The following is a 16,928-nucleotide window of genomic DNA, read 5'->3' as shown; positions in this document are numbered from 1 at the left end:
GGCTTTTTTCTTCTTACATTTTGGTAATCATTAAAAGTATGACACTTGGTAAGATAGGATGGATATGATGGTAAAATGGAAGGTGAGGGCAAATCAATGTGTGCATGCCAGACTTATTCCTATTTTTCTAAAGTATTAACATTTTTATCTTTGTACATTGAATGTCTTAAAGCAGGGGGTCAAATACATGCTACTGTTTTCCTTTGTGGATATGTGTATATCAGGTGACTCCATTGCATATTGTTGGGGATATCATTTACATTATTAGGAATCTTCATTCCCATATTTGCCAATAATCTTCACCCATGTCTGTCATTTTTGCACAGTCACCTCAGTTAAATTTTAGAGGACAGGCTTGATAGGTGGCTCAAAGCTCAGATGTATTTCCCCAGTGTTTTTAAAGTAAAGGTATTTGTGGCAGTTAACTGTGTGACATGCACTTTCAAAGCATATGTTTGCTGAGTGTGGACCCTTAACATATCATTGACTACCCAGTACTCCTAATGAGGCACACTTGGGAGTCATTAGCTTGCCAAATTCGTAATCCCCATTCTTGTGCTGCACAGGCATGTGCACTTTATCATGCAGAAACCAGCACACTGTTTACCTCCCTTCCTCATCACAAAAATTGCATGACTGAGAAAGTGTAATGAGTTGAGAACTATTTAGCTTTTTCAACATACGCACGGGAGGTTATCTATACCTTATAAGGATAAATGTGGAATACGGATGTTCAGCTATGCTACAGGATATTTCTTTCTTCCCCTTGAGCTACTGAACCAAACTTGTTTTCAGAATTGCTCCAGAACTATGGGAGATTCATTCAGAAATATTGCAAGTTATGTCTCCTTCCATACTATACATTGTTGGTATTTATTTGCTTTATGCTGTCTAGCTGCATCGTTTCACTATAATTTATCAAAATCATCAGTAATGTATTTCATGGGCTCAGGGCAACACACATGTCTGCAACTTTTTTTATTCTACCAGGCAAATATCTTAGCGATATTTGTTTCTAAATCTATTGAAATGTGCCACTGCAATGGTTGGCAAGTGAACATGGTATAAAACTTTTGTCAATGTGAGTTTAGGTTGTGTTCTGTTTCATATTGTTGCCATGCCTGTGAGGTTTTGTGCCTGTTGAATGCACATTCCTGCATATGTTATTACTTTTTCTTTGGCTGTTGGTGGGAGATGCATCGGGACTTTACACTACTGGTTGTATTTTTATAGGTTACAGCTATATTAATTATTTTGAGAGGAACATACATTTGAAGTTTAAACTGTTTGTTGCATTGTTTTACATTGAAGTTACGTTAGTACTAGCTCTTTCATTTTCGGTACATGGAAACCACATATGGTCCTCCTAAATAATGAAGTATTGCTTTAAGGAAATGATGGAGTATTCTTGAGAAAGAAACCTGTGAAACCCTACTGTGTCCCCTGTAGTTTGCTAGGAGGTCCCTGTAGCTCAAATACCTTAAGCTACACATACCTTATTATTCACTGAGATGGGTTCTTCAGACCTCCTATAGGGCTGCAGAAGGTAGCTTCACATGTCTACTATTTTCTGTACGGTATTTCAGTACACACTGTAATGGTCATTATTTCAATTTCATAAAGCCCATGAAAGATTAAGCATGGCCTAAAAACCCTACATTTTCAGGTTCTATGTCTGGCATGAGGGGACACAGACAGGGCCCTATAGGCAACTATAATATGATATTTTAATGAGTTTTGCTATTAATAAGTTAGATGTGGAAGACTTCCAGGTCATTATCCTGCCTAATGAGCCTGGAAATTAAATGATTTTTTAAGAGACACTGCGCCTTTAGTGCCTTCATCTAATGTGATGGGCCTGAACATGTTGCATTAAAACCCTACACTGATGGAATACTCTTATTGGTATTGACCCAGGTCTCTGTGACAATGCATATATCAATGCTTTCAAGGATAAGAAATGCTTGTAGGAAGTAGAAGTAGGGCTTTTAGTTAAGGATCCTAGGGTAGAGTAGCAATGTGATGGTGCATATATCTATATTTTCCAGGGAACGGAGTGCTTGTAGGGAATTATTTTGGTAGGACTCCTAGAGTTGAGATGCAATATCTTTATATTATCTGGATTCTGTCTTGTTATGCTGAAAGCTTTAAAAGACAGACATTGCTTAGAAATTCACAATGGGGAGTGGACAAGTATTTTGCCAGTAAGCACACTCCTTGGGTAGATAGGTACAGACCATTCCTTGTAAGCAGTTAGGACTGTCTGCCATCTTCACCACTGCAGATATATCTATCTATCTATATATATATATATATATATATATATATATATATATATATATATATATATATATATATATATTGATTGCATCTCCTTTGAATGACACCAGAAGCTAAGCTAGCTATTTAAATCAATTTTTGTTTGTATTACAGCATAACGAAGGATTGCAATATGGGCACCTTTATCTTCACCTAAATAGTGGCAGCTGGTGGCTATGGATGGCAGAGTGTCAAATGACATTGTTTGTGGAACTTGAACAGTTTTGAAAAATGTAATTATGTGAGCATTGAGAGTTTGAGGTCTGGCAGTTGGTGTGGTGTACTGAAACTGTGAACTAGTGATGAGATGTTTCCCATGGTCACCATTTGTTTCACACAGCCTTTTCTACCTCCTGTGTAATTCTGAGTGGGTTGCTTGGCTAGACATTACTCTGGCCCCTGGATTCACGAATCCTCTGTGTAAGACTTAATAAGTCTTACTCGGAGGCTGCAGTTGAATGGTATGACATCAGCATGCCATGAATATGCATGAGGGCACACTGACCCAACCGTAAGTCCTATACGGACCATGTAAGAAAGCAGGGGGCATGTCCAAATGTCCACGCCCCTGCAAGTGTTTAAAAATAAAGTAAATAAACAAGAGTGAGTCTGCTCAAATGTCCCTGCACCCAACACCTCACTGCCTGATAATGTAAACCCCCATCACACATCTAAAACGTATAACCATAATTTAATTTTTTGAAAAACCCAACATAGCTGCCTGTATCTGTGCGTGTGTGCGCGTGTGTGCCCATTGCTTAGCTACAGTCAGCAATTCCCACATGGAAGAGCATAAGAAAGAATGTTTATGCAAATCACATGAAATAGCAATAAAGTAATGGTAGAGCATTCGCACAAAGAAGAGGCATTCACCGGTCGAGTCTCACCACTCCCTTACGTATTTATTTTTTAAATCAGTATATGGAATAATACCCAACATGTATGTGTAAACATAACTAAAAAGCAGTGAAATGGCCAATGTATCAGTGAATAAAATAAAATATTTTAAAGGATGCCAATATAAAATTGCCCGCAGTTAAGCAGCGCTTCACCCAGCGCAGTGTAATTGCCCCTAGCTAACTCGCGCTTTACCCAGCGCAATGTAGTTGCCCATAGCTAAATCGCACTTTACCCAGTGCAATGTAGTTGCCCATAGCTAAATCTTACTTTACTCAGTGCAAAATAGTTGCCCAAAGCTAAATAGTGCTTTACCCAGCGCAATCGGTTTGCACGTAGGTGCGAGCTGCGCCAACCCGCTCCCCGTCGGGCAACGTGGAGCAACGTAGAGCAAAGTTGCTTACACACAGCCACACCCCCTAACTTGTCTGGACAGTAGCAAAATAAAATACAACAGTAAGGTTTGAACCCAGGACACTGTGCACCATAATCAAAGTACTGAACCACTAAGCCACAACAGATTCAGAAAAACATCCACTGTTAACATATATATAGTAATAAATGTTAGATTAACCATTGCTAAGCAGGTCTGCAGTCAGCCGAGAATAGTCAGAAATGGCCAATCACAGAAAAGTGCGGGAAAAGCGGCATATTTAAGCTGCATAGATGGGAATACTCGCCATAATGGATTGTAGCTCCCATCTGCAGTTAGAATGTCTGGTGCTGGAGAGGGAACACACTTTAGAGCGCAACGCTGGGGCATCAAGGAGTCAAGATACATGGTTTGGCTCCTAGTCCATCGGCATGAGACTCGACTCCTGCAGGGCCAGTTCCAAGGAATGGAGTATAAGGCAGAGGCTTGGAACTGGTTGGCTCATGAACTCACCAGTGCCACAGGCATCCCTCGGACTGGTGAGCAGGTCCATCACCACCATGCAGACCTGAAGAGATGGAAGCAGGACCTTCTGAACCAGTGGATCCAGGAGGCCCGTCATATGCATGTTGCCCCACTACTAAGTAGGTAGCCATGGAATGCAGCATGTAAGACAAGCTAATGTACTCTAAATAATGCATAGGTATGTCTAAATATGCCTTCATTTACTCACAGCTGCAGGTGTTTGTGCTATGAATCAGCAAGCCTATGCAGATAGGCTGCTAAGGCTGTGCCACCAGGCAGGTTAGTAAATATTCTGCATGTTTTGTTAAATAATATATGTGAGAGAGCATGAAAAAAGTGTTGTATCCCAATAATACAGCCAGCAAATGCCCTGAATAAATTCCCTGCATGTACTGTTGTATAACAAACATCACTGAACCAGAAATAGAGTGCACTAACCCAGTAATCAAGGTAAAATAATTGTGGAATACTATCTCTGCATGTACAGTCATATAATATAAGTGATCAAGCCTGAAAAAGGGTGTTGTAACCTATCAATAAATGTATAATATGTCCTGAATAGGTCTCCTGTATGCACTGTAATATGAAATAAAGGAGAGAGCCTGTAGCAAAGAGTATGCAATGTAATTAATAAAGGTATAATACTTGGAGTGTGTCTGTGTCACTTACTTTGAAATGTTGTTGTACCCCTGCATTCAATAAACAGTACTGTTGCATCATTTGCTGTCAACCCACATTTGTGCATTCCCAAATGAAGTGGATGAATGAAGTGCCAGTAGCTGGGAAGCATATAACATTAATTCCCTGAATAAATCCTCTGCATGTACTGTTATACAACAAATGTCAGAGAGCCATGAATAGAGTGTAGTAACCCATTAATAAAGGTAAAATAAGTCTGGAATACAATCTCTGCATGTACTGTCAGATAAAATAAGTGAGCGAGCCTGAAAAAGAGTGTTGCAACCTATCAATAAAGGTATAATATGTCCTGAATATGTCTCCTGTATGCACTGTAATATCAAATTAAGGGGAGAGCCTGTAGAAAAGAGTGTTTAATGTGAATAATAAAGGTCTAATACTTGGAGTGTGTCGGTGTCAGTTACCTAGAAATAATACATGTAGGGGATATACACCTGCAGTCAATAGTAATGTAGCGTAGAGTTAAATTGCTAATAATATGTTAATGAATGTTTCTTTTTCCCCCCTACTTCATGTGCATAAACAATGTAATTCCACACTTCAATGGGTATGTGTAATCTCATAACATTTGTTGGGACATCTGTCCCATTATTCAATAAAAATCTGTTTTTACTTTGATGCATGTGCCCTGTTCAAACACCACATTCTTGGTGGCCTGTTGCCACCAATCATCCCTCCATGCTGTTTCAATGTCCACTGTTGTTCAATATATGCATGTGTTATGCATGCTGTTCAACTGTTGTAACCCTGGTGCGTTGGGTTAATGGGAATATTACTGCATGCTGTTACAACTCATTTTGAATGCTGCTGTCAATGTTGTAATTAAACACACCTAATCACAGAACGTATGGGAAGGCCGGTCCCAGCAGACCCATCTGTCCCTCCTTAGCTGGTGATTGCACCTGGCACCAGCATGTCTGGTGCCCAGCCCGGGCTACCCTCCTCCATTGGTCCTGTACCACCTTTGGGTGGAAGTGCTGCAGGGGATGGGGCTTGCCCCCCCTGCAAGCGTGGGCAGAGAAGGGCCACCTGTCACCCTCCGAAGGGTCCAGGTTGTGGTACGTAGGGAGATCCAGCGTTTAGTCGCTGGTCCCCTACGCCAGCTCGAGGCAAGAGTGGCGTGACTCACGGGTGAGCCTGCCCCTCCTATGCAGCCCCCAGCACAGCAAACCTCGGGTCTGTGAAGGTTCAGTGGTGACTGCCCATGGGTGGGGATCTCAGTCCCACTGTTACCATCTGTGGGCTCATGGGCTTGCGAATTCCAAACATCCGTCCCTGTCAATTGTGTTCACCCACCTCATGTGTCATACTCTGCCCCTGTATGCATCTTGTTTGTCTTGTCTGTTTACCTCCACAACCTACCTCCCCAAAAATACCTATTTCCCCTACCTAACTTTCCACTCTCACCTGAAAAAAAAAGAAAAAAAGGGCAATCTGTACCCACAAAAAATTACGCCCCATACATAGCTGCCCATATCGCACAAATGTCCACTGGACATGTAAACTGATAATTACAATTGGCAGTACAACATACTTTGTTGTCACCACACCACTCCCAGGGGTGGAAGTATCCAAAATTAAGTCAAAATGCATTGCATATGCACAGCTGTTGCTGTTAAAGAAATGGGCAGCTATGGACCTTCCCTACACCAGTCCTGCACATCCCAAGCTTGTTTTCCTACTATCTTTCCCTCTTTGTGCTCCCTTTTTCACCACTTTCCTATCTCCCCATTTTCTTTTCTTTCAAAGAAATTAGCGCGGGGGTTAGCGGGAGTAAGCACTTTTAAGCAGTAGTAAGCGGGTTTAAGTGAGTGTGTGCATGTGTGCGCTAAGCTTAGCATCGCTAAGCATCGCACAAACCCACGCAAACCCACTTACACCTGCTTAAAAGTGCCTTATTCACTCTATGTCAGGGCCCTTGTTCTGCTCAGCAGCAAAATAAAAGACCTCTGTCAGTCTTGAACCCCAGACCTTGGACACACTAGATTGCATGAATTACCACTAAGCCACAGCAGATAAACAAATAGCTTGGTTCTGAAATAAATATATCATGCATTACAATGAGGGGAATGTAAATGGAAATTAGGAATGGTATAGCACAAACCCTTTTCTGTGTATCTTCACCAGCAGTGTTTGTGGAATTGCATGACATGACTGTGAAAGGCGAACCAGCCATCCTAGCAGGGAATAATGTTACAGTAGCACCTTACAAACACCACACAGTATCAGACCAGGATAAACACTGGCCACAGGAATACAGTGCAATAACCACATTTGTATGGCAGTTAATTGTGTAAGTGAGAAAAATGTACATACTCCCATGTATCCTGTGTTAGCATTTGGAGGGGTGCGTACATGTCTATACTGAGATATCTGTACTGGAAGCAGCAACATGCAGGTATGAGTACAACATGCACATAACTGGCTACAACCCTAGCATCAGATAAGAGACATATACCAACCTTCAGACTGACACAACGGTGTCCAGAGCAAACAAGAATGGGCCCCACCTTTGAAATCTGAAAGGGCTACACCTTTCTAGCCTAGCATTTTATAGCAGTGGGCTGCAATCACAGTGAGTAATACAATCACCAAACAGCAGGCTGCATGCAATCACTGAATGGTGGGCAGCAATTGGTGCAGAGGCTGTCACATGCACAAGTGCAGATACCAAGAAAAGCAGGCTGTACCTGCAGTCCACACATGCAATTATATCATTGCAGGTGTCATGAGACAGAGAGTGAGAGAGAGACAGAAACAGAGACCGAAGCTGGAATAGAGGGCAAATACCCAAAACAAACCAGACAAAAAAAAGAAGAAAATACAAAACCGTAACACACGGAGCAGGTAAATACAAATGTAAGGTATGTAACTCAAATGTATGTGCTTGCATGTTTAGATGTTCCCGAAGAGTACTCCACACACTGCAAATCATCCATGTGTGGCAGCAGTATGTATCTATCTGTATCTGCACATGTGCATAGGGAAAGGGACATACTGCAACTGTTAGGGAAGGGTGGACAGCTATCTGTCAGTGAATGTTGATATGTGCATATATCCATGTAGGTTGTGGTTTGTGACCTAGAAGACAGCATGCAGTGCGGTGGAGTGTCCTTAGGTCAATTGGTGCCCTAGGCAAAAGGGCCCCACGGCGCACCCCACCACACTCCCTGGTGCCCTCATCCTTGTTTCCACATAAATAGTGGAAAAGCACCCCTGCTAGAGTGGCGCCCTAGGTGGCTGCACAGTCGGCCTATGCCTAAGGCCAGCTATGGTAGTGTTGATATATGTCATGTGGTGGTTAAATGCTGTGGGACAGATTTGTCAGAGCTAATGTGTTACAGACAGTGAGGCCTGCTAATGCTACAAGGACTGAGGACACCCACATGCATTCTGCACAACACTGTGCAATGAAATCACATACCTGTACATCCCACAACTGTCGCATAAGTGAGATCCCCACCATGAAAGGTGGACTGTACATGTGCCTGTATGTACATCCATGTGTACAGCAATGGATGTTGTACATGTATGTGTATAGATAGGCATATATATAATATATAGATATATATAAATCTATATATATAGATATACAGATATATATATATATATATATATATATATATATATATATATATATATATATATATATACACATATGGAGTGAGAGAGAGAGATACAGTGACACGGGGTCATATGTACCGCAACAGGTGTGTGGTGAACAAGGCTTCGACTGTAGACATGTGTTGATACTGCAGTGCCATTTCACCTTCCCAAAACAGTGCATCCATTAACTAACACATAGGTAGAGATCTACCTAACAGTGAAGGTGTGATAAGGGAACATGGGACACAGGTGGACAGTAGCCTCCACTGTGATGAAGACAGTGCCACACTACACCTGTAATCTGCCTGTGTGATATGTGTCATAACAGGTGTGTCATCTATGGAAGTATAGGGTATGGTTCCCCTCTACTCATCACAATGCCCTGTGTGGTATGTACTTCACATGACAACTACACCGGGTGAACAGGCCACAGACAGACCTCTCAAAGGGTAATACTGTCCGCAAACAGATGCCCTATGCAGACTGACACACAAAACCGCAACTACACTGTATTGCATACTGGCCACACAGAGGTGACCTCTTCCGGACATACAGAGGTAAGTCACACCCATAGCTGGGTGACAACCACCATGGCAACATATCACAACCCCTCGGGGTTACACGCTCTAGGGCCCTAAACCTTGTCAGCTCACTAAACAGCACATGCTGGAGGGATAGGTTCCCATTTCAGACATATGCATACACTGGAATAGACCACATAGCAATAGCAAACAAGGCTCCTCCTTAGCAGTTGTTATAAATACCCCTGATGATTGTGTGGGAGATTGTTAATACATCCCAGGAAACACCTCTGTGGTTCAGGTTGGCAGGGGCAAGTGAAATCAAAGTACATGTGTGTCAAAGGCCAGGGTAGCATATGGCTAGGCTGCCATAGGCCCTAGGGCCAATAGCATATTACATACCTATGACACTATGCACTCACACATGTACTTAATGCAATAGCTGCTATGTGAGGTTGAATGAATGTAACGCTGAATGTGTGCAAGGTCTGTAAATGTGTGATAGCATAGTGTGATGTTGTATCTGACATGGTAGTGCCTAACCTAGCTGTGAGGACAGCAACTGATGTGTAATGTACTGTTAGGCAGATATAGTAGTACGGCATATGATGTGATGTAGTTCTCCGTTGATGAATGTGGTGTCTCACTGTAGGGTAAAGCAATACATGTATGCTTAGTGAGTGGTACTGCAGGTGAATCCATCACCAATATGAACTGTAGTACTACCTGAAGCTGTAGGGCTAAACAGCACAGTATGGTGTGGATTCACTTTGCTTGGAAACACTGTCATGTGTGTTTCCTGTAGTCTGCACAGAGGACAGACTGCAGGCATAAGGGTGTGTAAGTAGTAGTACACAGCACCATATGGTATACAGGTAATGACCATCTGTGCTGGCATACAGTGGTGCATTGTATGTTTGCCTGATGTGTGTGTGATTATGCCTGTACAATGGCTGCAATCATATGTGTGTTACAGGGTTGACGTGTGTATCCAGCAACATCTATAGTCTGTTAAAGCAGTATGCCACCTATAGTAACAACTGGACACATCTGTTAGGCAGGGCTATGGCATCAATGACTAGGGTGTTTGATTGGTACTACTGTACCTGTACATTACATCCATTGCAATGGATGACATCTCTGTTCATGCATTGGTGTGATATACACCCCTGTTTTGAGGTTGTGCAATGTGTCACAAACAGTGTGTTGGGTACTGTTGTATAGTGGTGTGATATATAGAGTCTGCCAGGCAGTGTTAGTTAGCTGTGGCCTGAGAGCCAATAAGTGTTATTGAACGTGTGTAACCACTGACAGGCAATAGGATGGTATATATGTCAGTAAAGTGATATCTGTGGGTAAAGGTGTAAAGTATGCCACAGGACACTCTCACACATATTGTTCATATCTTTTTCAGCCAGATGGCCCACCAATGTAATCCAGCTTACACTGCAGAAGAGGAAGAGGTGATAGTCAACAGCCTTTTGCAGCAGTACACCATGGTGTTCTCCAAAACCAGCCAGCACCAGCAGGAGTGGACTGCACTGTGGCAGGAGATTGTTAGTTGGGTAAATGACATAGGCATGCATAACCGGACCTATGAGCAGATACGCCATCACTGCAGTGATTTCATTAGACAAGTCCGGTGACGTGCGTTTGATATCCAAAGACAGCAGCTTGCCACAGGTGGTTGGGTGGCCATACATCCCCCCTCACCAGAGCGGAGGAGCTGCTCCTAAGCGTGGTGACTCCTGGACAACAGCTACGGCAACCTCTAACATGTTGTAATGGAGGCCAGAGCCACCCAGCACATCCACCTGGAGCAAGCAGGTAATACGCCCTATCTGTAGACTACAGTTAACTGTATTGTTAGATTATGTGTACATGAGATGTGTACTGTGTGTTTAGCAGGTCCACTGCCTACTGTTGTGCAATACGGATAGTTTGTATAATATCCCTACACCTGTGACTGTTGATTGTTGTTGTACTGCAGTTTAGCATACCCACTGTAGCAATGCCACAGTTGTGGCCACTGATGAAACCTCTCATATTCTCGTAGGTGCCTTTGGTGTGATGGCAGGGCAGCCAATCCATGCTGGTGAGTGTGTTATACCTGCAATGTTGGTAATGAATTATGCATGTCATAGGTGAGGTGTAAGCCATGTACACGTAACACACCTATGCATAATGCATGCCGTGCATGTTTGCTGTGAGATATTGTACAGCTCAGTAATGTCAGTAGCGTCCTCAATGACATGCAATACACAGAGCATGACACACAGTTGTGGCAACCCCGTACTGCACATTGGATAGGCATAGTTGCAACACCTGTACACAACATAAGACATTTATCACATGCAGTACACAAAGTCATGCTACATATAGCATAACCACACACCCGCTGTAAGGTCACACATCTGTATCCCACATGTCATCCACACACTCATGATGTACCTCAGGGGTAGAGGCCTATCATGGGGCTATGCAGCAGTCTTCAACACATAACACAGTCATGTTAGGCAATGCTCCCTACTGGGCACCTCATACACCCATGTACAAAGTGGCTGTGTAATAGTGAACGTATCCACGGCACTGCAGTTCAGGTACAGCATGCTAGGCGGTGGACTGTCACACAGTAGTAGCCGTGAGTGACCACAAGATGCATGATGATGATGATGGCACATGGTACTACACCCCATCCAGTTACAGTGACCACAGTACTACAGATAGCAGTCTTTGCTGTGTACATCATTGTTCTGTGTGTGCAAACATATGCACCTATACACACCATGCATAGCATGTTGTGTGTGTGTTTACATATGCTAGTATACACATTTTGCAAAACAGCCGCCATCTGTACAAAGAGTCACATATATGTCCTGGAATTCTACTGGGTGTATAGGTCACATGACACACATTGGGTATGTGTGGTGTTTAATGTTGCAGTCGTGTAGCATGCCATGTCATGGCTGGCAACAACATATCTGCAATATGTCCCACACACACCATAACCACTGTGCAATGTCCATGTCATGCATTGGGATTCCTTCATGTCTACATGCACCACTCATTCCATGTCTGTACATTGCATGCATTTGCTACACCTGTGCCCACTATTATGTGATATGGACACAGACACTGTCATCACACATGTCAATCTATGTGTCACACAGATGACACATGCAGCCATGGTATGTATACCATAGAGTGATGGTGCACATGACATTGCAGAGCAGATAATACTTGCACAGCAATGTAGTGTCCATGTACACATTGTGTTCCAGGGTGTAGCCAATCACTGCACAACTACACACATGCATCAAAGCCATGTATAATGTCATTAGAAAGGGCTGTCTACACTTGCTCTGCATGGTGTTGAGCAACACATGGTCTGCCTGCTGACACGTGTGTGGTGACTGTTTGCCTTGAGATACTGTCACCCACCATCAACCACTATTGTGTATGTGTTGGATCGCTGGTGTGTGTGTGTGTGTGTGTGTGTGTGTGTGTGTGTGTGTGTGTGTGTGTGTGTGTGTGTGTGTGTGGAGAGCAGTGTATTTCTGTGCATGTGTGCATGTGTTCGTGTGTGCATGTGTTCATATGTTCATGTGTGCATGTGTTAATGTGTTCATGTGTTCATGTGTGCATGTGTGCATGTGTGCATGTGTTTATGTGTGCATGTGTTCATGTGTGCATGTGTTCATGTGTTCATGTGTGCATGTGTGCATGTGTAGATTTGTGCTAACATCATGTACAAATTGTAAAGTGCGTTTCCTGTCTTCCTTCCACAGGTGCTGTGTTAGGCATGGCTGAATGTAGCAGGGAACCTGATGTCACTGCCACTGATAGTGGAGATGATTAGACATGTATTGTGGCACAGAAAGGTCTGACAGAGTCTGTCGCTGTTCCAGCAATCAACAGTACAGAGAGGTCAACCCCATCTATGCGCACACTCATACTGCCAATGGCTGTAGCTGAGGGACAGCATACAGTTGGCATTGACCAGGAGAGTGTGGTACCTATGGTACGTGCATCACCTCACAGCAGCCATAGCCAGATTACCGGAATGGTACCACATAGGCGGATGTCCAGGGGTTCTCGGGGGAGCACCAATGGTCGTATTGCCCCTGGCAGACGTGCCCCCGGAGGTATTACAACCTCCAGTATGCTCCGGGCTGTAATGCAGGCACAGGCACATATGGAATGGTACACCCAACAGAGACTACGGGCGTAGAGGGCCCATTACACTGCTATCAATGACAGCATCCGTGACTTTGCCGGTGCCATCTGGAATTACACTGAGGTCATTGATAGCCATTGGAGGGAGACATTAGATGTCCTCCAAAATGTGTTAGCCATGAGCCAGGACCATGCGGGAAGGATGAGAGGCCGACACGGACGCATGCCAGCAACAGCATCAGCTGGCATTCATCGCAGATGGACCATGGATCACAGCCGCTCCCGTAGTGGCAGTACCAGCCCCAGCAATGCTGGGGCTGGCCTGTCCATTGACCGTCCTACTAGACCATGTGCACATGGCGCTGGCCAGTCCCAGCAGGGACAAGGGTCCAGTCATCATACCTCTACCTCTGATGATAGCACCCAGTCAGGGTTGGTACCCGACACTGCCCGTAGCACCCCTGCTAGGCACAGGTACAGTGTCTATGGCTGGAGACAGTGATCTGTACGGCCTAGCAAGTACAGTCCGTGGCTGTCCCACAACCGCCCATATATGGCAGCCACATGGTGGAGATGTGTTCATGCAGACACACACACATTTACCATACAACTAGGGCTCACACATACACGCACACATTACATCAACATTGGCCCATGCAGTACTGTTGTCCCTCACACACACACACACACACACACACACACACACACACACACACACACACACACACACACAGACATGCTAATTGGATGTGTCAATGTCGGGCTCTGGCAAACCTACAACACACCCTGTGCATATGCTGATGCCACCTCCTGTCATCTGTCACATTGATGCAGGAATAGGTTAACATGGTTCTGATGCACAGGATGACATCATAGCAGTGTAGCAATAGTAGCAGGTTGCCAACAGGAAGGTGTACTGATATCCTTGTCGGTATATCTGAGCAGGCATTATGCATCACAGCTCTGATAGTCAGCATTGTTAACACCAGTGTTAGGTCTGAGTATGTATTGTCCACCCATGTGCCACTTGGATGAAGTGTACAGTGTTGCCAGCATGTGTTAGTGAGTGAACAGTATGTGTGTGATGTGTGCATTACAAATTAGCAGGTGTACATCTGTGAACATGGTGTGTGCGCACTGTCTGCATGTATGTGCATAGTGGACACGTGGGATGTGCAACATACCCTGTTCTGCGCATTGTTAACATCTCATGGTGTCTTTCGATGGCCAGTATGCATTCTACTACAGATATGTACTAACATGGGTACACATGTGTGTATAACATGGGTTGGCACTATGCTGTGGGTGATACCATTGATATCTTTCAATGATCTGCAGTCTGGCAGTATGCACCACCTCAACAGCATGACTATAACCAATCATTAGATGGTGTCCTGACAAATGACTCACAGTTGTAGGGAACTCAGTAACAGTTGGGTCCTTCCAGTACTATACTATAACAGTAACTAGTGGTATTGACCGCCACACGTTCCTGGGATCACACCTGTGTGGCATAAAGCCCTCTTCGGTATATGCAAACATACTAGGGATATGTCCATCCACATCTGGTAATGCATGCATTGGCCTACACTGCATTCCCTGGATGGGACGCATATCCTACACAAGGGTATCATACAGACAGATACCTGTTGTCCAAAACATGCTGTATAGCAGTACGCCGTCTATGGCATGGTCATCCACATTTACTATACATACTATCCCGACAGTACCACATAGGTGGTAGCCCAGAACATGCATGTTGGGTAGAAATGTGTACAGACAGACACGTGTTGTGTAATCTGTCCCTTGGTATCCACATATCCATAGGTATTGTGGGGTCCCTTGGTGTTTCACATAACACATTAGGGGCCTGCATGCATATCCACAGGGCTGGTGCACACCTATCATGACTGTCCTTTATTGCCAGTCATTGTTGTGTATGAACATGTCTGATATATACCCCAGCAATTACCCTCACTCACAGTACTCTACAGTACGTGTCATGGATGTGTGTGGCAGGGGTGTCCTTGGCTGTGGGTCACTAAATTGGCCGGTCTTGATGCAGACATACATATGTGGCCTATGATCTGTGAAGCAGCGGCACAATCTGTAAAAGGTTACAAATGGATTCATGTAGTATGCAGGCTTCACACCTATGTACTGATTGAGGTCACATGTACACAAATCTATTTGACATACAGATACCCGATGTGTGCAATGCACATACTGTTTGAAACATATGTCATACCATAGTAAAAGCAAAACACACACTGCATTGACCACCTGTGGTACACACACAGCGTTTGCAGGATTCAAACCCCTACATGACTATGTTATGACACTAGTGAGATATGCATTAACACGATCCGCTGTTTGCTTTAGTGGGATCATTCTTTTCCAAAGCTCTATTTGTAGGATGTTGACATCATCACACTTGGCAAAGAGGGATTCACCACTCCTAATGTATATCCACAGTCTCCAAAAAGGCCACTCCTCTGAAAGGCAGTCTCACACACATGTGTTCACAGGATTCAAGCCCCTACCTAACTATGTTATGCTACTGGAGAAATATGCATTAACACGGTACGCTATATGCATTACTGGGTGGTTTCTTTTCTCCTTGACTATTTGTAGGATGCTGACATCATCAAACTTTCCAAAGAGGGATGTACCTCTTTTAAAATGTGTTTCCACAGTCTCCAAAAAAGGCCACTCCTCTCAAAAGAAATCACACACACCTTTGGCATTTGCAGGAATCAAGCCCTTACCTAAATATGTTATGAAACTAGTGAGATATACATTAACATGACGCGCTATTTGCTTTAGTGGGTGTATTTCTTTCAAAAGTTCTATTTGTAGGATGCTGACATCATCACACTTGGCAAAGAGGGATTCGCCACTCCTAATGTGTTTCCACAGTCTCCAAAAAGGCCACTCCTCTCAAAGAAAATCACACATGTACACACACGCTGCTCCACACACACTCGGTGTTTGTAGGACTCAAACCCCTACCTGACTATGTTATGACACTAGCGAGATACGCATTAACACAATGCACTATTTGCTTTACTAGGTGCATTCATTTAAAAAGCTCTATTTGCAGGATGCTGACATCATCACACTTGGCTGCAGGATGCTGACATCATCACACTTGGCAAAGAGGGATTCACCACTCCTAATGTGTTTCCACAGTCTCCAAAAAGGCCACTCCTCTCAAAGGAAACCACACACATACTTGGCATTTGCAGGATTCAAACCCTACCTGACTATGCTATGACACTAGTGAGATATACATTAACATGACACGCTACATGCTTTATTGTGTGGTTTTTATTCACATGCTATGTTTGTAGGTTGCTGACATCAGACTGGACATGGTTATGTGTGTACATAGTGTTATGCAATCCCACATATGAACCTTGTGGGTCAGCAGGTGTGAACATCTTGAACAGGAATGCACAATTCATACCTGGTGTGATCTATCTGTGGACATATTACCATTCCTTCATATGACAATACATATTCATGCACGGATTGTAGGTTTTGTGGGAAAAGTTCTGTGTGTTGGGGGGCACAAACTTGTGGGGTGTTTCCCTGTTGTGTTTTCCGGGTGGTCCTTTAAATTAAAAGGTTTAACAGAATTTTCAGTCCCCGTTTGTTTGTTGTTTTTTTTCCTAGTTCCCCAAAAAATTTATGGGCACATTTATTTTTTGGGGAAAACCCCTTTGTTTCCCAAAATGTGGGAATTTTCCCCTTTGGATTTGGGGACCCAGTTTCACATTCTTTTTTTGTGATTTTCCTTGGGGAAAAAG

This window comes from Protopterus annectens, chromosome 3.part0 (assembly GCF_019279795.1).
Source record: "Protopterus annectens isolate FY-2018-M chromosome 3.part0, PAN1.0, whole genome shotgun sequence".
Lineage (NCBI taxonomy): Eukaryota > Metazoa > Chordata > Ceratodontiformes > Protopteridae > Protopterus > Protopterus annectens.
The sequence above is the reverse complement of the archived record's forward strand: the minus strand, read 5'-3'. Positions refer to the sequence as shown.